General features: G+C 41.8%; 1 protein-coding gene and 1 long non-coding RNA gene across 2 annotated transcripts in view; one reads left to right on the top strand and one right to left on the bottom strand.

Moving 5' to 3' along the window:
- The window catches only part of CSGALNACT2 (chondroitin sulfate N-acetylgalactosaminyltransferase 2), a 30581-nt gene extending 15841 nt beyond the window's left edge, over window positions 1-14740 (bottom strand). Inside the window, exon 1 of the mRNA XM_057365209.1 lies at window positions 14659-14740. The gene's annotated coding sequence lies outside the window, so the exon portion shown is untranslated. The remainder of the gene's footprint in view (window positions 1-14658) is intronic.
- Window positions 14741-15495: 755 nt separating this feature from the next.
- On the top strand, window positions 15496-17623 carry LOC130573036 (uncharacterized). The gene is made up of 3 exons (XR_008965289.1): window positions 15496-15601; window positions 16474-16575; window positions 17442-17623. It is a non-coding gene; the product is annotated as an uncharacterized LOC130573036 (long non-coding RNA).
- Window positions 17624-21447: the final 3824 nt, after the last annotated feature.

Here is a 21447-nt window from a genome sequence, read left to right as displayed (position 1 = left end):
CAAAAACACCCCACAAAACAAAACAATACCAACAAAAAAAAACCCATTAACTATTTTGAAGCAGCAGAAGCTTGCAATTTCATTTGCTTTTACTTTARGTAAATATCTTTCAGGGTATAAATATTCACTCATGAATTAAGTATTATAGATTTAAATATCAAACTTTAGAGAAACTGCATTTCAGATTCAGTCATATCCAGCAGAAACTAAAATTCAAACGCCAAGTCATGATTTATGAAAGGGATCCTCAGATTACCCACCTACTAACATTTCCATCTTTTGATATGGTTAGGCTAGTGTAAAGAGGCAATGACCATTTGCATTGGTCACACTCTTGCACAATTGACCAAACCTGTCTGGAGGAAAAGACCAGGGAAACAGACCACAGTTATGGAAGAGGGTCATACCAAAAATCCTGTTCAGCAAAGACAGTCAGCTAAACATTTATGGCCWCCTCAACGAGAGCATCAAAAGCTAAGAAGTAGGCTCAATGCATGTTAGTCTACTTTCTAACATTAATAAAATACTTTCATTTAAAATTTGCTTGTATAAAATAAGTGAAGCTTATTAAAATTTATCCAGGGACCTATTAGCTCTACATCCATTTTGACTGTGTTATGCAATTATGRTTTGGGGGAACTTCTGAGACTCCCAGTGTAGTTTCAGTATGCTTATGAAAGACTAGAAAAACCTTGTTCAGTCCCATCTCCTCCTATTTGGGTTAGACGGACTTATCTAGCACTGCCAGCTGCCACACAGCCCATCTTCCGCTGCCTCTGCCAGTCTGTCAGGGTGCCACAATGTGCTCCGTGTGTTCACAGCAAACACCTGGCACTGTGTCTCCCCAGTTATGTCTTTGTGACACTTCTCCCTTCCCACACAGCTTCCAGGAGCAGGATACTGCTCCACTGTGAAYAGGGTATCCCTTATCAGTGGTGCCATGACACAGATCGTCCTCACTTGCAAGAAAGCTCCAGTTACAAGGCCTGAAAGATTAAGTGACTTATTCACATCACCACCAGTAATGCCTGCCAAAGCTGACCCAAATTTTGCAGGCACGTCATGCATGTCATGCACACCAGGTTTGCAACCTTGTAGTTGTCCAGTGAAGTCTACAGGACTGCTTGAAGCAGTTTTTAGTATTTCTAGTGCTGAAGTCCCTGTCAACGAATAATTTAGAGTGCTTATGTGAAATACTAAATGCAGCAGATTAAAGGCAATTAGTCATCTGAAACTGAAGCTTTTGGAACTTATGGAAAGCTACTGGAGACTTTGATACAAAATAAATAACAGTTTTATCTACTGAATAGTAAATAGCATCCTTTCAAGTCCAGACAAGACAGAACTTAGTCACTCCTCACCGCACAAACACAACATTATATGGTACGCAAKCTAAATGCCTATAAATAGTGATCAACACCAGATGTGTCCTCAGACTGTTGACTGGTATCCAGATGTGGTGAATCAAGGGAAACAGATGAAAAAATCTACAGGATAAAACCAGTTCACAGAAATGACACAACATCATCCCAAGCTTTCTTTAGTACAAAGATGACTAAAGATTTCTTACTGAATTCTTGTTCTGTTAAGACAGCAAGACAAAAAGCCACAATTACTAGCATAAAGAACCATAAGCTTCTTTAAACCTAAGTAAATGCAAGACTGTACTAAAGCTATTCCATGCAGAAGTGGACAAATCTTCAATCTGTAAAGGCATATTGAAAAATGATCAGACTACCTAACTTGCATAAAATATCAGTAAATTAAGTCCCAACCATTCTAATTGTTGTTAACTGACAAGTAGATACCCCTGAAGCTGGGGCATTAGTCTAGTACACCTTCATAGTCAATTCTTGCTCCACCAATATATTGCCCTGTGTTCTATTTGGTGAGTCACTAAGCTTCTTTAGGTCTCATTCACTTAGAAGAAAGTGACAACAGATCTCCTGATGTGATGTCAAGAGGACACAATGCACCAGGAGATTAAGACTCCCTCAGAGAATAGCAGGGGGCAGTGAGAGAACTCTGTTCTTCACACCTTTCCTAACTGTGGCCAAACATCATTATGGTAARCTTGGATTAGGGAAGCCAACACGCCTCCTCAGGGACTCGCTGCTGGGAGCACATCACMAACGCAAGAACAAAAGATTATGAATATCTGCAGATTTCTGAGCCTTCCTACTGGCACTTCACCTATTTACAGCAGAGGGCTGTTTGGGGGAGCACTGCCCTGAGGAATGGTCATGGAGGATACAGTGAGCCATTTCTGAAGCAATGAGAACTGTGCAAGCTGGGCTGCAAASAGATCCCTTTTCCTTCCAGGCTCTAATTACTCCTTTATTAGCTGAAACCCTTTATCTATTGGGCTAGTGACAACAATCTTATTAACGAGACAGCCTCTTTACAGAGATAGGCGCGGCCTATTTATGTTTGACCATTTTCTTGTATCTCCATAAAGAAGAGGCATCTTTTCCACTCCAGCTTCACTGATGCCTTTCAAGGTGAGGAACATTTGTGCAACCTGTTATGTCAAGCATTAAAATTTTAAATTGCACAAGGAGAGCTGAAGCAGTAAGTTAGCTTGCTAAAGCAGAGGAGACTGAGCCAATTGACATCTCCTTTTTTTTTTTCCTTCAATATTACTTTTGCTGAGAAAGGCATCATAAAGRAGTAAGACACATTTCTTCTTGAATACTTCGAAGAGTGAGCAAAGGCAGTAAGAATCTTTTTTCCTTCCTTCTTATCCCATTAAAAAAGGAGGGCTTACAAGCACTCTATTTCACTATTCTCTCTTTTCAGAAAAAATAAAGCCCTGGTTTTGCATATTTACAACCCAAATTTGATATGAATTCAGTCTGGCACAGCCCTATTTTAGGAATTCCAGTAACTAGGCTGTAGAATCTGATTACAAGAGAAAGCAGGCTGTGAAACTTCAGAACAAGCAAAGGCACATGGGATCCCAAAAATCACAATGGGGAGACTAATTGGGTTACATGGAACATTCTGAAGTTTATAAAAAAGAACAGTGAGATTAGCTGGAAATAAGTAATCACACAGAAGACCCTGAAATTTCAGTGTTTAAAGATTAAGTTCCAAAACTTTAAATTGCACATGCTGTATTTCACTTCATATCAGTTCTTCAGAACAAGTCTATTTGCAGTAGTCTGTATGATCTCCAAAGAATGAGACATCTGAGGCTTATACAATTCTTATAAAGATCTGTAGTTTTTTAGAGGCAACTGATTTTGTTAATTTTTTTCGGCATTTCCAGGACCTTCTGTATATTCAACTAGGGAAGTGTTTCGGTTCTTTACAATAAAGTTCATTGATTCTCTAAGCACAAGGGAATAAACCAGCATGCTAATTGAAAATGCTTTACTTTTTTTWATTGTATTAGCATTCTGGTTTTGTTCCTTGTTGTAAAGGACGAACACGTCTTTCTGAAGTGGGGAAACATTCACACTTAAAGCAGTGACCTAATTCAGTACGCACTTGGCTTCATGCCAGACCGGGGGGACATTCCTKGTGTGAGCATGTTTTACTTTAGACATGTCCTTTTTATTCAGCATGCCCTAGACGGTCACTGTTTAGCTGCTCATGAAATTCCAGCTGAGAGCTATTTTATTGTTCATAATTTCACCCAGATGCCATAGATATTCACTGTCTTAGGCCGCCTCCACACACATATTTYTCTTCTTGGCAAGTTATACAATGAAAACATAGGTCCAATCTCATCCCTTGCATATTCTGAAGAACAGTGCCACTGAGAAGRGAATGTTAGAGGAACACTGGGCACACCATTATCTTCTCACTTGCTGAAATCAAACACAAAGCAAGRTGGGCATCTGCTGTTGCATAAACCCTAGAGTAAAAAACCTCAAACCATACCTTAAGCAAACAGAAACACATAATCTCTGCTTAGACAGTCTGCTGAGGTACAGCCTCAGAAAAGACAAAGGAATTTTTCCAGGGTTTTATTGAGCAGCTCTAGCTGAGCCAGCACCAAAGTCATATTTTTCAGCTGTCAGGAAGGAAAGCAAAGAAGAGGAACAAAAAAACCCACATGAACAATTAATTGCCAAAATTCACACTTTCCATAGAAAACTAGTCAAGAATCTCACTCTCTTTACTGACTGCTAAAACATCTTTTTATCACAATTCTGCCATCTAATTTGCTTTCAGCCATGGCTCTGCCTCCCAAACACACATACATGTGCACTGCTGGACTGGAGAAAAGTCAAAAGCCACAATCAATTTACAGAAAGATGACCTGCATCCAATCAAACCAACAGGAGAGTGAAAATAATCAAAGTATTTTAGGTCTTACCAGTTTCAKACTGCATCCCCCAGTAAATCAATCACATCAGACACTGCAGCTTATTTTGAACTTTTTGAAAGTTTACAGCGTGATACACTGTTCCAATTCACAACACTYCCCGTTAGTTGGTAGGCACTGAACTTCACCTTTGCAGCTCAACCCACCTGGCTGACACCAAAGGGAATTCTTCTTCCAGCTACCTCTTTGGATTTKCATCAGTTTCCTTAGGTTCTCTTGCTGGGTTAGAAGCTTCCACTGCTACAACACTGCCAAAGTCAGAGCCTCACAGCAGGGCCAGGGGACAACAATGAATGCACACTGATCACTGAGAATCTTACTTCATTTTTAATTAGGGACATGGGGAAAAAATGTATAGTGCTGAACTGTACACGTTATGAACTGCCTGTGATGAATTTTAAAGTGCTCAAGWAAATCTGCAATAGGTAACTTCAGACATTTCTTTAGCTCCTAAATGGGAAGGAAAAAAAATCATGCCTTTGGCACAAGGACCATTCTAGAACTCACAGTACACCAGGAGTAAGTAGTTCAGGCACAGGAACCATAGGAAAAWGTTACTTCAGTGATGGGTGCAACAATCACAGGATTTATTACTCAAAAAATAATATTCCCCATGCAAATGGTTTCTCTTATAAAGAGCAACATTGTTATTTTGCCAGCAGAAATGCTGTGCTCCGAAATAAAGTTAAGACCAAACCTCCACAAGTTTCCACTGCCACATAAGAGACTGCAGTACACGGGGAAGATATATCGGGTTTCTTATCTCCCCTGTTTCATGTGATAGATTAACYCACTCTCAATACCAGGGAGAGATAAAATCAATAAAAACCCCTGCCTTTTCCAAGGACCAGATCTTGCTTATTAATGACATATTTTCAGGATAAGCAACTGAAGCAACACACTTTGTGCTAACCTTTAAAACAYTGAAATGTAGAAAAGAGTAGGGTTTCATTTTAATAGTGGTGCTCAATCAATCATCTTAAGAATCAAGATCAAGCAGCTCACACTCTTTACAGCTTGCCCAAATCCTCTCTTGCAATTTCTGCCTCAGTTTCAAAGTTCCCTGGAATGTGTTTTCACAGCAGCAACAGACCATGAGGGCTGCGGGAAGGACCCAACTTGCTCATGCACCACACACCCCTTCCCTGACCCATGCACATGGGCAAAAAATAAATCAGCATGCCAAGCTGACAGAATAGGAAATACTGTGGGGTTTATTGCCTCTGTTCTCAGAGAAAGCACGCAGAAGGTGATATGCAACAACTTAGACGTGGTGGTATTTTTGCCACGACAATACCTGGAAAAAGCAGTCATGCTGTCATCCTCAAATGAAGGAAATATTAACTGTACTGTAGCGGTTTAAATGCAATCCTTTCATAATCCACTGTGAAATAACAAGGAAAAAGTGCAACCTTTTGCTGAAACAGTTTTATCTCCTGTAAGTGAGAGAAGTAAGCAAGTTATTGCTTGTCCTGGCATTTGTTGTTCCTACACAAAACTAAATCCATTACATAGTTAAGTGGACAAATGAAAGAACAGCATTATTCACATTATTTACTTTATGCCTAATCCAAAGTAAGCAATGAGCTTATGAATAGAAGCCCTGCTTTGGCTTCAGTGAATCCAAAGCAAGTCCATTTGCCTGGAAAACGCTGAATTAAAATTGGAACTTGAAACCCAACCAGCTACACCTTAACCACACTGGTCTGTATTATCCCATTTCAGATAAGGCCAGGAAATAAGAGTCAACCCACAGTCACTTTATTGTTTTTATGAAGAGAGACACCTGCTTGGCAAGAASAACTAGGTAAAATGTCTTAGGCATGAGCAGCTGAAGGAGTTTTSTTTGCTTGCTTGCTTGTTCTAAAACTATTATCGAATAGCTATCACGAAAGGYTCTTCTACCTTCACCTTTCACAAGACAGTAACTTTTCGACATGATACAACTTTTCCTAGTTTATATTGCTTAACTTGTGGCTTTCTGCACTGCTGTAGGTGCTATTCCTCTTTTTAAATTTGGCAAGAAAACCACAAACTCCCAGTTTGGAGAAGCATGTCTTCTTCCCCTTATTGACAGGGAATTAAAGAAACAGCAGTTACTATATGACTACATTTATCGTGCCTACCCTGTTGCTTGCTAGAGTTCAACCCAGAAATGGGAACAGAAGTACAAGTAGCTATCTCAGCACASTTACCAGGGAAGATCTTTCTCCTGGTAATCCTAACATCTTGTAAGTAATGCTGTTTTGCACATGAGCATTAGGCAAGAACCCAGCCTGCTTTTACAACATGCTTTGTTAARCCCTTACTAAGGACACAGTCCCCASGAGGGGCTGCATCAACTGGAACACAGCAGCATTTGGGATCCCGGCATAGGGCACAACCCCTGAGCAGCCATGCCCTGCTGATGGCAGTCTGTCTGCTGAAGGGYGGCAGAGCCTCCCAACAGCCTGCCTTGGGAGTGAATCAATCAAAGTCAACAAGGAAAGGTGAAATATTCCTTAGGCACCCAAAATGCCTCAACAGCTTCAAATTCCCCAGCTAAATATTTCCCCCATACAAGATGAACATGCTCCCTCAAACACAATAGGCTCAGTAAAAGGTAACTGGTGATCCCRGCTCACGTGCACAGCATTTGCACAGCACACCTACATTTTCACTGATGCCATGTTCCATTTATTAAAACCAGTCACTGAGAATGACTGCAATCATCCACTGTGGAAGAGCAGCTGGCAAAACCAAAGAGGTGAGAATAAATGTGGTTTACTTGCAATTGCTTCACCTAAGTTTCACATCTAACTACATTCTCAGAATCAAGTTGTCTCCTGTTTTCTCAGATCYCTCTGTCATCTACTCTATATATAGAGACTGAGATAACAGCTACTGTAACCTAAGCATAGTGAAAATATAAATGACAATCTATGTAAACTCTGGAGCTGTTTTTAAAGAATAATTGTCATTCAAGTTCATACACGGAGCCWTTGGAAGACTTCCCATTGTGGAAGGTAAGAATAAAGGTCATGCATCCATCTCCTTATACTGTAAAGCAAATCTGAAAATGCTGTACAGCAAAACAGATTCCCTTTGAGGCCCTCACAGGTACCCAGGAGGTGGTTATCACATGGCGATTTCTTTTTCTCAAGTTATAAAAAAAAAGAGATGAAAAAGGACAATCCTTACCCAGAGTATTCTTTCTAAGAGCTGCAAATTAGCTAGCATTCAAAACATGTTAGAGACTTAACTCCATGGAGGAGTTAAATTTTTTTCCCTTTTTTTTGAGCTTTTTCTATGGTAAGGAGTAACACTGTTTCTGAGGATGTAACAGCTATTCACCACAGTAACATTCTCACTGATTTATGATTTATAGCGGAATTTTTTGAGGGTTACCTTGTACCAGGGAATAWTTGAGGAGACAGAAGTCTCCTCAGTGCAAGACTGAAGACTCYTGAAGTGATCACTGGAAGACATTTCTTTGCATTTTGTCCAAGTGGCAGTTTGGCCTGAGAGCTTGAAAATAACTAAAACCAGTTAAAATTATTACTTGATACAGAAATCCTGAGAAAATGCTGCTTGAAAATCAATCACCCTCAATATATTCTTACATAAACTGGATCAGCTAGTTTAAATTCACATGTGGTTTTCAAAACTCACTTGTGCTCACTTGGCTATTCTTCAGTCCACAATCTAAGATGGAAGGAGTAACACAAACATTTTCAGAAAGGCTAAAAATCAGCGTAGTTCAGGTTCTGCTTTCAGCACAACAAATCAGCCGTGAATATGTCACCAGTCATAAAAGCTGGATGCCAACTGAGAAACATCTGGTGCATTCCAGAAGCACAACTTATGTCATCTGTAATTTTTCAATTTGACATTATAACTAAGCATTAACTTACTCTTAAAGAACTAGCAATACCAAGCTTCACCGGAAGCAAAAAGGCCAGCAGCTTGTCAGAACCATCTATCTTGATATTTCCTTGCATTGAAAACATTGCCAGTATGAACAAATAGAAACATCAAACASTGAACACTCTGCATTACACTGCTTCACCTCTCTTGTTTTGCTTTTCAAGTCCYTGAAGTCATTCTTTGAAACACTTGAACCGCCCTTCCTCCTCTTTTCKTCAGGAAGAGATCACCGTGGTTTGAAGGGGAGAGAAGCCAAGTGTTAATGCAAACCTCTGCTAAGTTTTTGCAGGTTCCTTGCACTGTTSTTTCATTGTGTTCATATCTCACTACGAGTTTTTTTTTCTATTTTTTTTTTGTTTGTTTTGCTTCACAACAGGGCCATCATGTTGTTACCACAGTCATTTGTCACAAGTGCCACATTTAACACATGGTTCTACCAGCGACTTCTGTTGCACTGTTTGACCACTGGTTTAAAGGGCTTTKTTCCCCTTCCCTTCTTGTCCCTTCACACAATTTATTTAGATCCCTATCACTTCCACCAGTCGGTCTAATACCACTTCAGAACCTTAAACTAAGGATGAATTTGGAAGAGTTAAATGCAAAAGAATTAAAAAACACTGGACTATGTCCAAAACCTGATTTTAAAAATCCAACATAAAGAAATATGCATAGCAGCACTTAATAGCAGGATCTAATATGGTATTTTGGATGTTAAAAGCCAAACACCGTGGTCACTGGGGTAAAATCTGCCCTGCAGAGATTCTCACTGGAGCAACRCTTTGACTGTGCTGGGAAGAGACCTGCCAGCCTTTGTCCAGCCAGCACCAACTGCAAACAATACTCATCCTCCTACTTTGCAAATTGTATGTCTCTTCTTCGGAAGACTTCTGTGTGTATCAGGAGCTCACGGAGCACATGAAAGATGGACTAAACTCAGCAGTCTTAATTTTCACTCTACCAGAGCACAAGAAAGACATGAAAGTCATATGCTGCCCCTGGGGCTGTGAGTAGCATCAACAGCGTTGACAAGTGCAATCCTTTTTGACACCACTGCTTGAGGAAACCTTTAAGAGACAGCAGAAGTGCTAACACAAGTCATCTGAAAGCTGTCACCCAAAACACTCTTACAGGACAGATTTCACAGAAACTTATGACTTAGCCTCTGAACTGTAGGTTCACTCTCAGCTGTGCTCAAGACTAGCTCAAGACTGTTTTTTCACAGTGTGCTTCAAAATACAAGCTCATTTAGATAATTTCCTCTGCTTTAATTCAGCAGTGTTCCTAATGTGCCTCAATTGCTTCCTGTACATCACTGCTCAACACCTGCCCTTGCAGCAGCAACACAAACTCCACCCAGAACTCCTTAAGGGCTATTTCTACTGTTTCTACAGAGAAGATGCACACATGCAAAAACCACACATGAACACTGGAGTAGCAGAAAATATGCCTGATTACCTACCTGGCTGCAACTGGCTATCACAGGACACAGCCACAACATCTACAAACAGAATTAGTTCAAGACCTCTGTACAGCACCACCTCAGCCACCAGCTTTAAATTTTTATGTCTTCCTGCAATTACACACCTGAAAGACAGAAACCTTCCTTCCATGTGTCTGGCAACTGACACTGGAAACTATTAGGGCTTTTTTCCTTACACAATTAAGTGGGACTAGTCAATATAAAGGTTGTTGTAGGTTCATAKACTAGTTTTTGGTGAACCAGGTGTCCTACAATTCTGGTCTTTTATGAAAGTATTGATCTATAGTCTYGACAAAAAGCACAATTAACAATGCAGACACATTATCCTCATTTTGTGGCTGATGTTCACTTGTCACAGTTAAATACAAGAAGCAGGTGTCTACATAAGAATAAAGGAACCTTACTGGCTCAGCTATTTTACTTGAAAATACAATAATTTCAAGTATTGTATTTCTAAGCTACCTTTAACTCCTACCTGTTCTGCATTAACTATGAACATGTGAGAACAAGCCTGGGGCTACATTCAGCAAAAGAAGACTGTTGCCGTGACAGCCATTAAAAGTATGCGGGTATGACCCATCACCAGAGGATTTGCTAGCCATGATAGAATTTTACTTCTATTCTACAGATGGCATATTTATTTCTTGAAGAGAAATTCCCCACAGTATGCCAGAGAAAAGTAGAATTAATTTCCCTAGTTTYCGGGAGAACAAGTGCTAAAAGTGTCTGCCCACCTAAGCCTCCCCCAGCATCAGACCAGCCATCCCTACGMTGCTGAGACAGCTGCACCACTTCCACTCTGCACACATTTTCTTTCGTTGCCAAGTGTGCACTTGTATTCAGACTCCCACAGGTTCTTAGCCCTCCATCTATGGAAGCAATGCATTMATGGACATTTTAGGTCATTTCTGGATGTGTCAGAGGAGCTGGTGGGAAGCCTTGCTTCTGATAGCAAGGCACATGGGGTGGCTGTCAGCTGCTGGTCCCCGCTTTCCCTAAGCTGCCCTAAATGACATCCCCACCAAAATGCCCAGTACCATAACGGAGAAGGATCCACTTCAGGAGCCACTTTCCCAGTGAAACACCACCTTCAGTAAAAGGTAAGAGCAAAAGCCAGACCCACCTGCCCTTTACCACCCACTCACTCCACCAGTGAAAGAATTAAAGTGGGAGAAGGCKAAAGGAAAACACAGGCAGCTGTGCCCCTGCTGTGCCCCATCAACACAGCTGCCAACACTCTCCTCAAATACACCTAAGGACACACAGCCTCCACTGCAGGCTGCACAGGAAGATGGGCTCCAGACCAACACCTTCCCAGGACACAGAGAGTGCTAAAGGAGGCCACGAGACCCAAGAACACAGCACTGGAAGACACCTATACTGCAGGCAGCCACAAACCAGTAAACAGGCCAATCACTACAGTCACTTTTTATTACAGTTGGAGATGATTGTCAGGAAATGGTTAGATTAAAACAGCACAGATACAAGATTTCCTCACAAGTCAGATTCCTCATATCATCTGATTAGGATTCTCTGAATTTCACTCTGTTGATGCTCTTTCTAGCACTCAGCCTGAAATGGCATGCCAGTCTTACCAACTTGCTAATAAGAATTTCAGAGGATTTGGTCTGTGAATGGAAAGAGCCTTTAAAACAAGTAAGGTACAGCAGAGAACGTTCCAAGATATTATTCCATCACACCCATTCAGAAAAAACTGTGGAGCAAGTGGCTCTTGCCAGCCCTACCATAAAACAGAGCTGCAGCACAGCAGCCCAGTGCCCAGCAGAGAGAGTGCAGGCTTCTCACAAGTATTTAAATATGCCATGTTTTCAGACGCAGCACCCTCAAGGAGTAGGGAAAAAAGCCATTTTCCTTCCCCTTGAATCTCTGCTCTTTAGTGACTACATGCAGTTTGCAATGATTACTTAGTTACTATTTTTAAAAAAAGTTTCTCAGATAGCAGTGACCATCAGATTGACCAATTTAAACAACACACACCACAAAGTATTAGATACCCAAGAAATATTAAGCTGAGTAACTTGCCTGTCTACATTTTTAGGTATAGACAAAATATGTGCGGCCTTACAATAAAATTTTTTTAAAGGTTTGGATAAAAGCAGAAGCTAGCTGCACCTAAAAATGACCCTCGCAACAAAAGGCACTTATGATTGGGTTGCAACTTGCACCATTTTTCCTGCCCTCAAAATCCATTTTTTTAAAGAGCTTAATAAAAGAGAAATTAAAATACTGAAGCAATTGCACACTTTCAGGGTTTTTTTTAATGAACTGTAATATTAATGGATGTGCTGGGCTTTYCTAATCATCATTCAGAATGAAACTGTTCTGGCAGACAGTAAGAAGTGCCCTTCCACAAATACTTCTTACAGGCTGTGGTTCTAAMTCAGAAATAAAACTATATTCCTATTCTCTTCAAAAAGTATTATATTTCTTTTATAAACATCTTGTGAATTCTGGTCTCATTTCCCCATTTTCAGCATTAAGCTTGAAAGAACATAATTAGATGCACAGATAAAGCACAGTTATTTGTGGTTTGGTCTTTTTTTCTAAAAACAATATTCTCCTGAAATAATTTTCTTCCCATTGTGCCACTTTTTTTTTTCCTAAGAAAGTCTTGATCTTTTGAAAACCCTGCCTATTTTCTATGCTATTTTCCCAGAAGCAAAATTATTACAGCCTCTTCCCACACTTCTACTCTGGAGGGCTGATCCTTTAGAGGTTAGATGAGCAAACAAAAAGCCAAGGACATTATCAGTTCCAGCACTCATCCAAAGCCTGACTTTCATCCCACCTCCGTGATCCTGTTTCCGCATTATTTAAGGAGAAAATACTGCAAGTCATGAAGCTTGCTTCATAATGACAGGCTGCTTCAGACAAGAAAAATATTGTGCAATTTGTTTTCTGCAGTGAAAAAAACTGACCTCATATTTCTCCTACCCTCCCTCCTGGGAATTTAGTTTTATCTCTTTTAAAAGTKCAGGTGATTCTGGTGGATTCTTTTTATAAAGAGGTCCACAGAACACTTCTGGMAAGCATGAAGCAGCAGACTGGGATGCAGGGGTTGAAATTCTAGTGCCAGATATGCTTGTGGGTTTTCTTGGCAACAGACCACAGCTACTTATCATTTAACTATACCCTCAGATGATGTTTCTCACTGACTTAGGAAGACCCATGTCCTGGGGTTGGAACATAAAAGCAAAGAATTTAAATTCAAGGGTAATTTGGTGCAACTTCTACCACCATATAGCAGCTGCTATGACAGGTTTGGGGGGGGGGTTCTTTTTTTCCTTTAATCCCTCCTTCCTCACACCTGAGAAAGACACTAAAGCAATATMATGGGAGCAAGAAGCGAAAGAACTAATCAAGATCAACTAATCTTAACCTCACTGAAGATTTCACGTGTTTTCTCCAGCAAGMGACAACATAAAGAACGTCTGTTCAGGCCATACAGTTGTGTGCTTCAACAATCATCATTCTTCCGTGTTCAGCTACTGATGGTTTAGGACAGTGGCGCTGCAGCAACACTCAGTGTGTGTCTCCCGATACTTCTGATGAGGACTTACTGGCAGAGTCTCCCATAAAAGCCTCAGGGTATAACTGAGGCTYATAGCTAACACCCCTCCGCAGAACGCATCTACCTCCACTGACAGCTACTGGGAATATTTCCAAAACGCTGTCTTTGGTGCTCTTTGGGGACCCACTATCTAGCTAATAAATACAGGGAAGTCAGAAGTTTCCTTCAAGCACACTAAAGCAAGATAGGAACTAGAAGCTAGTGCATGCTGGAAAAGAAGAAACTGCCTTAGAAGGCCCCAGAATTAGTCTCCAAGGAAAAAAAAGGGGGGGAGAAAGAAAGTATTTTTACTGTATAACCTTAACTTGAGAGATACTGACTCAGTGTTGAAACAACCTCTTCCCTGCAGTTCTTCTGARCTACCCGTGAGAATACAATAAAGTTAGTCCTTATCAATCATCTACAAGTTTAGCAGAAGAGATCAGCATCTCAATTTCCACCTGACAGAAAGACTTGAAGGGAAAAAACCACAAACGACCACAGAATAAAGTAAACACTAATTACACTCCACTGAAAACATGTACTATCAAGYCTAAATTTCTACAGTTAGGTTTAAAAACAGTCTTGAAAATTGCAACCCCCCCCACTTCTGCTTTAGCATTTCTGAATTAATTGGCTGATGACAACTTATTTTTATATTCAATATCAAAACGTTACAACTCTCACAGTTTACGAGAGCACAGAATTTACCGAGCAAGAACGTGTCTGACAAAAATGAAGAGATGCAGACCACAGAGAATAAACCACAGTGGAATATTCCACTGAGAACAATTAAGCAGCCTCTCATCATCATTCCCCTGTGTTGGGGGGCTGGCGGAAGGAATGGGGGTTTCTCGAGCGTGTCCCAAGGCCCCCGCAGCCCGGCACACCCCGGCCGGGCGGTGACACCGTGCCCGCTCCAGCGCTGCGCTGTGCCGGGGGGGCCGCCCGCTGCATCCCGCTGCCTGCGGCTGCACAAACGCGCTCCCAGCACGCCTACGGCCAGCTAACACAATGGAAACGCAGCCGTGAGGGACAGATTCATTTTATTGTTGAGAAAGCGCTACGGTACCCCCGAGCGGCCCGGTGTGGCAGGCCGATCGGGGCAGCCCCGTTTGCGCGGACCCGCGGCCGCCCGGGCGCTCGGTGAGGGCCGGCCGCAGCCCCTCCGGGCCGGGACGCGGGGCCGGGCCCGCCGCCGTGCCGCTGCCCGCTCCCGGGCGGGCTCGGGGCGCTCCGAGGCACCTTCTGCCGGCAGCGGGGAGGGGCGGCGGGCCGGCCGAGAGCGGCGGGCAGGTGAGGGGCGCGGGGCCGGGGAGGAGCGGGGCGGCGGAGGGCGGAGGGGCGCGGTGCCGCCGTACTCACCGCGCGGGCCGGCGCGGAGCCGCGGCCGCACTTCCTGCGTGCTCGGAAATGAGCGGGCGGGACCCTCCGTCGCGCCGCTTAAAGGGGACGGGCCGGCCGCCCCCGACCGCCCCCGGGGCGGGACCGGGTCCCCGCGCAGTCCCGCGGGGTAAGCGGGGCCGCCGAGCGGCAGCACGGGTCGGGCCGTGGGTCCTCTCTCTCCGTCTCCCTCTCTCCGCCCCGCGGCGCCTTCGCTCCCCGCTCTCCTGAGGCGGGGGCGCGCCGGGCGAGGCGAGGAGTCCGCGGCTGAGGGCGAGCGTGGGGAGCGCATCGCTGCACCCCTCAGCGCAGTGCCGGCCCCTCAGCGCATCGCTGCACCCCTCAGCGCAGTGCCGGCCCCTCAGCGCATCGCTGCACCCCTCAGCGCAGTGCCGGCCCCTCAGCGCATCGCTGCACCCCGTGCCGGCCCCTCAGCGCAGCGCCCCGCGCCCCGAGCGCTGCCGGCCCCAATGCCCACCCGGACCGTGTTTAATCCTCGCTGCCCACTCGGACCGTGTTCAATCCCCGCTGCCCACCCGCACCGTGACGCTGCGAGCCGCGGCACTGCCCAAACACCGACAGCGCTCGCTGCTCTGCCAGCTCCGCAGCTCCGTGGCTCGCAGAGCAGCAGCAGCACAGTGACGCTGCTTTCTCAAATGTTAGCAAAACCCCGGAACGGTGATGGAGCCTTTATGCTGGAAGCCACAAGCAGAATTTRCCAAGCATTATTTTCTACTTATCCAAGTATTTATGTACAGTTCTGTATTTCCAGAAGAACATTTCGTGACACAATTTTTTTTTTAATTATTAGTTTTCTGCGGTGTTTGACCCGAAAAGAAGCCAAGTTTAGGAACTCATGCAGCTTCCAGTCATGTGCATGAATGGTGGCCCGTAAGAGTTTGAAAGGATAAAGCTCAGGCAGCAGGTAAGGTAGTAATGTTCTTCCACAACTATGTATCAAATGGTTTTGATCCCGCTTGTCAAAAACAGAGTCAGAGAAAGCCGGTAAAGGCTTATTCTGTAAAGACCTGCACCCCCTAATTTGTCTCACTGCTGGATTGCCTGTCACTGCTTAMGTGCCTGGAAGACGGGCACTCAGGGCTTTCCAGGACAGAGCCCCCAGTGGTCTGAGCAGCACAGGCTGCATCCTGTCACAGTATTGCTCTGTCGAGTTCTACACCCCATTTAGCACAGAGCAGCCCTTTGTCTTCAGGCAGGCAGAAACCCATTTGTTCATAAATAGCTAYACCACACAGCGTGGGAGGGGGCTGGATGTCCAAGGACCAGATCTGTTCAGTCTAGATTTCAAGCCCTCAGGCAGCAAAGGTCTTTCCAGGGAATACCTTAAATGAACACTTGGCTGGTGTGACTAGCCATCCATCCAGGCACTTTCCTATCCACTGAAACTTGTCACGATGCTAATCACCACTTTAGGTATCCATCAAAAATATACTTGAAAAGTATATTCATAGAAGAGAGTTATGGTGAGATTTAAAATATTCATATGCACTCCTCAAACTWGGTAAATGTGGTTTCATTACTCTTTTAAAACCATATGTAAATATACTATTTTAAATCTGACCTCATGCAAAGTTTCAGTATTGCATGTTAGAGATGACWGTTGACTCTCCCTCAGCACCTGCTTGTCTTTGTTGTGGATAACAGGTAGGAGTTCAGTAGACACCCGTGTTATTTTACTGACATGGAGACYGCAGTGTTCTGTAGACATAATATCATTTGGGAAGTACAAGAAGATAACAGAATGGAAATAACAAATTACTGATTTTTCTTAACTAGTGCTACAGTGTAGATCTGAAACAAACTGACAACCCTGCAGCACCCACGGGTTGGTCTACAGAGAGCAACCAGACACTGAGTATTGTCCTTCAGGCTTCCCAGGTACCACCTTTCTGCACATGAGCTCGTTGCTGCTATGTGGGGAGATCTCTACAGGGCCTTCCAAGAGATTGTACACAGAATACTTTTTTTTTTTTTTTTTTTCTGTAAGTGCCAATTTCCTCTGTTTACTAGAATTCCTTCACTACCAGAAAGGTTGTTTTTTTTCCAGATTGAGAGGAGGAAAAAATAGATTTCTTAACCTCGAGTAGAAGCAACATGGGTACTCATAGTCATCTCTGTTTGAAAGGTCTACCATGTCAGGAAAAAYGATGAGTTTGATGTTATGGATAGTTTCCTGATTCTTTTATAAGAATGGGCAGTTCTAAGATTAAACATTTCTTCATAACTCAGACTTATATTTATGCTGACAGATGTTATAGTTCCTATTTGGTGTTAATCTTACAGGCCTACAGAGGAATTCCCACATTGTTTGAGAATAAAGCAGGCAATAAAACATTTAGGAAATGTCTGTGTTTTAAGGTACAATTCATTTCAACCTGGGGATTTTTCTTAGACAGGTAACTGCAGACCTCCTAGCATCTGAGAGCAACAGTATGTGCGTGTGTATATATAAATATATAGATGCGTGTGTGTATATATATATATATATATATATGTAATACAGCTTTGAATGTTCCTAAAATATTGTGATCTTATTGTGCTAGGATGGTTATTTGAGAGAAGACTTTAAAAATGGTTCACTAAACTTAGCTGAACACTGTTCTTAAATTGGTACAGTTAGGGGAAAGGAAGTGGCTGGCTGGCAATAGTTTATTCAAAAAAAGAAGAGTTTTCCAGAACAGCATTAGCTCCAGCCTCTAGTGGTTTTGGTTTTATTTTTCTTTTTTGTGCCTTTTTTTTTTAAGCATATGTGTGGGCTGGAGGGGAAGAAACAAAAGAAAAAGAGAGAGAAGAGCTGATCTGAGGACATGATACCAAAGTGGAGTAATGTAAATGAGACCAAAGGAGAAAAGAAGAAAAGCAATCCTTCAACAAAGGATATTTTTGTTCCTGAGCCAAAATAAAACATGCATATAGAATAAGAAAAATGGTCCATTATTTTGCCTGAAAATTCAGAGCTTTAATTGCCAAACAATAGTCATTAGTTTGCCTTGACACAARGCTTTTTGTCAAATACCACGGCTCAGCTTTATTGACGGCACAATTCCAACATGATCCCATGAGAAGCCGCTTTCTTTTTCCTTAAGTGTAGCAAATTATTTATAACAGATACTGAACAATGCAACCAAAATCATGAAGAATTTTCAATAGCCTGAAATCCACCCTCCAAAAATATTTTAATCATCTTGATTTTTATCCCTTAAAATCCTCAATCTGAGCTCCTTACTGAGTTACACTCTCCAACCCTTTGTCACCAGTCCTGTCCAAGTGCATCGTGCTGCTGTGGGCAGTGAAACCAGGGGTCTTGAGTACAGTGAACTCATATCTGCCTTGGGCCATGTCCAGCTTGACCTCAGGCTCTGCTGGCAGTGCTGCAGTGCCAGCACCAGCTGGCTCACTGAAAGCCCGGTCCAGGGCTTGTTTTGTACCTCTGAAAGGACACAGGACACTGTCTTGCTGTCATTGTGGGGTTTCTATGATGTGTATTAAGGGTGCTTGAAATGYTGGGATATTTTACCTCACTCCTTTCAGAGACTGAAATGATCTCTTAACTTACCATAGATTTAGGAAAGGCAGTACATATGTAAAATCAGTTCGTACCAATATACCATGCAAAAATCTTCCTGTATTTATTGTTACTGTGCCCTTAATTTTGCATTGAACAATATTTTCTTTTTGTAAATGCCTGGGCTTGTGGTCTCTACATCTTTGAGTSCTGAAGGACTACATTTTTTCATGTAGTGTTTTGGGATCAAATAAATAGCAATTCTTTGATATTATAATGCTCTGAAGTTTGGACTCAGAAGCATATAATTTATATAATGTTTGGGAAATGAACTGCTATGGATTGCTCTTTTCSTGTTGTTTTGGGATCACAGTTGCTAAATTACTTCCTTTCAAAAATTRTCATTAGAAAACAGTATCAACCAACTTTAAATTTATATAGAGTCCTTTCATACATTAAAGCAGACTCAGTAATTATGGTACTAATTCATGAAAGTAGAAGACATTCCTTATCATAAAAAAAAATCAATACAAGCACAGCTGTAAGTAAATGTAAATAAGATTCAGTTTTATCTACTATCTGAAAAAGCTTTCTTTTGATAACAGAAGTGCTTATTCTAGTCCACTTTTTTCTTTGAATAGTGATAGTTTAGCAGTAGTAYAAGCATCTGGAAAAAGTCTGTGGAAGGATATATCAGAATTCTTTGGATGCAATCTCTTCAAATAACTTCTTATTTTTGAAACAGATATATAGTTGCTGTTAGCAACAAGTGTTTTTTGAGCCCTGTGACAGTAACAAATGGATTGTGGAAACATTCCCGTACCACATGTACCGTGTCGCTCTGGCTGGTGCCTTGGGGGAACAGGAGCACAGCAGGGAGTGCATGAAGTGCCTGAGCTCTGCTGCTGCTCCAGCTGACAGCAGCAGGCAATATTCTGCAGTGATGGCTGATCATTTTTCCTGGCCATGTGGCCTTATTTTTCCTGGCAGGAACTATGGGTTCCTGTGCAGGGTTCCACTGCTCACTCACAGCTGCACCAGGGTATCACATCGGCAGTAACGACATACACGGAAAGTAATCCATGCAGGTAGTGCTGGAATTCTATATTGGTTTAGTTCTGACTATTCCAAAATATCTTTACTACATAGCTTCTGTCTRATGGTACCAAGAAGTGCTGTAGGCCGTTTTGGGCATTTCTCTAGAAAGAAATTTTGTCACAAATATACTGAATGCAAAGCAGCTCTGAAACAAAGTCCAACCATATTCCGTGCCTAGAATGGAGAACAAATAGGAGGGTTTTGACTGGACAACTCAGTGTTATGCAAAACATACTAAAAATTACTCATTCTTTTTTTTTTTTGTCCTCCAGTACTGCAGAACAATAACCTATAAAAACCATAAAGTAATATATTTAAAATCAATCCTATTAAATGACTTTTCAGACTGTAGACTTGACTACCTGTGATGCAGCAAGAGAAGTAAGTTAAAATGTTCTATATATGAGATTTAAGCCAGACAATCTTTCATAACACTCCTTGTTTGATGAGATAATATAAATTATCAAGGGCTTTTGGTTGTGTTTTTTCTGTGCTTGAAAGCCTCATGCACCAAAGTTCCAGTTATTCACATATATACTGACAGTAAATGCAGTATCTATAGAGGGTAATATTGGGGCTTCCTTAATCTGAGGGGTTTCATGTTTTATACAAAATACTCAGTATATCAGCATTTAATATGTGTTACTGCATAATCAGGTGTACCCACCGACCTGTCCAACCGTCAGTAAAACCACCACCACCTTCCACCAAAATAAAAACAAAATTGAAGAAAGGCACAGTACAGAGAGGCTCATCCATGCTGACAGCTCAGCAAACAGTACAAAGCCAGTGTTAATTTCTTTGTTCAATAGACAGGACTAAAGACTAAAAAACTTGCCTTGTTCATCATCCATACTGGGCTGGTCCATTATTTGCAATATTTATCTATTCCACTCCAGTTTAAAGGTTTGGGGTTCTTTTCTAGTGTTAGCTAAGGCTTGTATGTCACTGCCCAAAAACCATCTCCCTCCCTTTGACTGAAAACTCCAACCAGTTCATAAAATAACTTATTTATTACTCTTATTTCTGGTACCATTCACTGTTGTGTATCCATTATTAAAATGTGCTTAGGTGCAATATTTTTCATTTTTTTAAACTCCTTCCATAAAATAGCATGAAAATAATAATAAAAATCACCTCACTACTTAGGTTTTATTAGTAATACTTCACCAGTGACTGAAAACCTCTCACAGGGTTGAAGAAGTGTAAGATAGGGCAAAAGGAAGGTAGAACCTACACTATTTCCTCATCAAGAGAGGACCACAGAATATCAACAACCAGAAAAAAATACAGTACCTCAGTTCAGCAGCTGAAAATACTATTGTTAGATTTTCATGGAAATTAGCCTCTGTTCCTGTAGTGCATAAAAGCAGTGGCTGATTTTGGAAACGTGTTAAAGTATGCTATTGGGAYTTAACTATTACCATTATAAAACCAATTGGTAAAGATGAACTGATTTGCAAAGTCAGGATTTAAATGTCACTACCTTCCCAGCAGTCTTACAAGCTTCTCTTTAATTGCTGACTTGTAATGATTGTTTTATCTTCATTAAGAAAAGGTTTTGCTAATGCRCATCTTACAATGACTCACATCTGTTGGTAAAATGAAACTCCAAATCAGATTAATTCAAAGCAAGATTTTACATTAGAAATGCAATCACAGGAGARCTGAACAGCAAGATACTTTGAAAATCACTTGAATTTGTTCCCACTCCTTCTCAAGAGCAAGGAAAATGTGTTCCTGCTTCTCCTTTCCTGTCCCTATTTTTAGAAMTAGAATGAGAAAGACCTGATCTGTCAGCTTGCATCCCATTTAAATTATGGAATATCAGGTTCAGAAGTATTTACTAGATGGAATTGAATAGTTACAAATGACATTTCTATTCCAGTTTCATTCTCTTTTTAATTTAAATTTAAAGAATGTCAGTTATCAGTCCTGGCACTGTGCTAGACAAGCAAGGATTTGCACTATTTCAAAAAACAAGTCATAGCTATGACATGATAAGCATGGAGATAAGAAGTTTTTTAAATTGAAGAAGCTGTGTGCAAGCTGCGATTAAGTTACTGATGTACTCTCACAACATGAAGATGTTYACTACAAGTGCAGACAAATGTAAATTGTAAAATTTGGCCACGTGTGGGAGGTGA

This window comes from Malurus melanocephalus, unplaced genomic scaffold (genome assembly GCF_030028575.1).
Source record: "Malurus melanocephalus ecotype Western Australia unplaced genomic scaffold, MMel_1.1 scaffold_49, whole genome shotgun sequence".
NCBI lineage: Eukaryota > Metazoa > Chordata > Aves > Passeriformes > Maluridae > Malurus > Malurus melanocephalus.
Note: the sequence above shows the minus strand (reverse complement) of the source record. Positions and strands in the feature narration are given on the sequence as shown.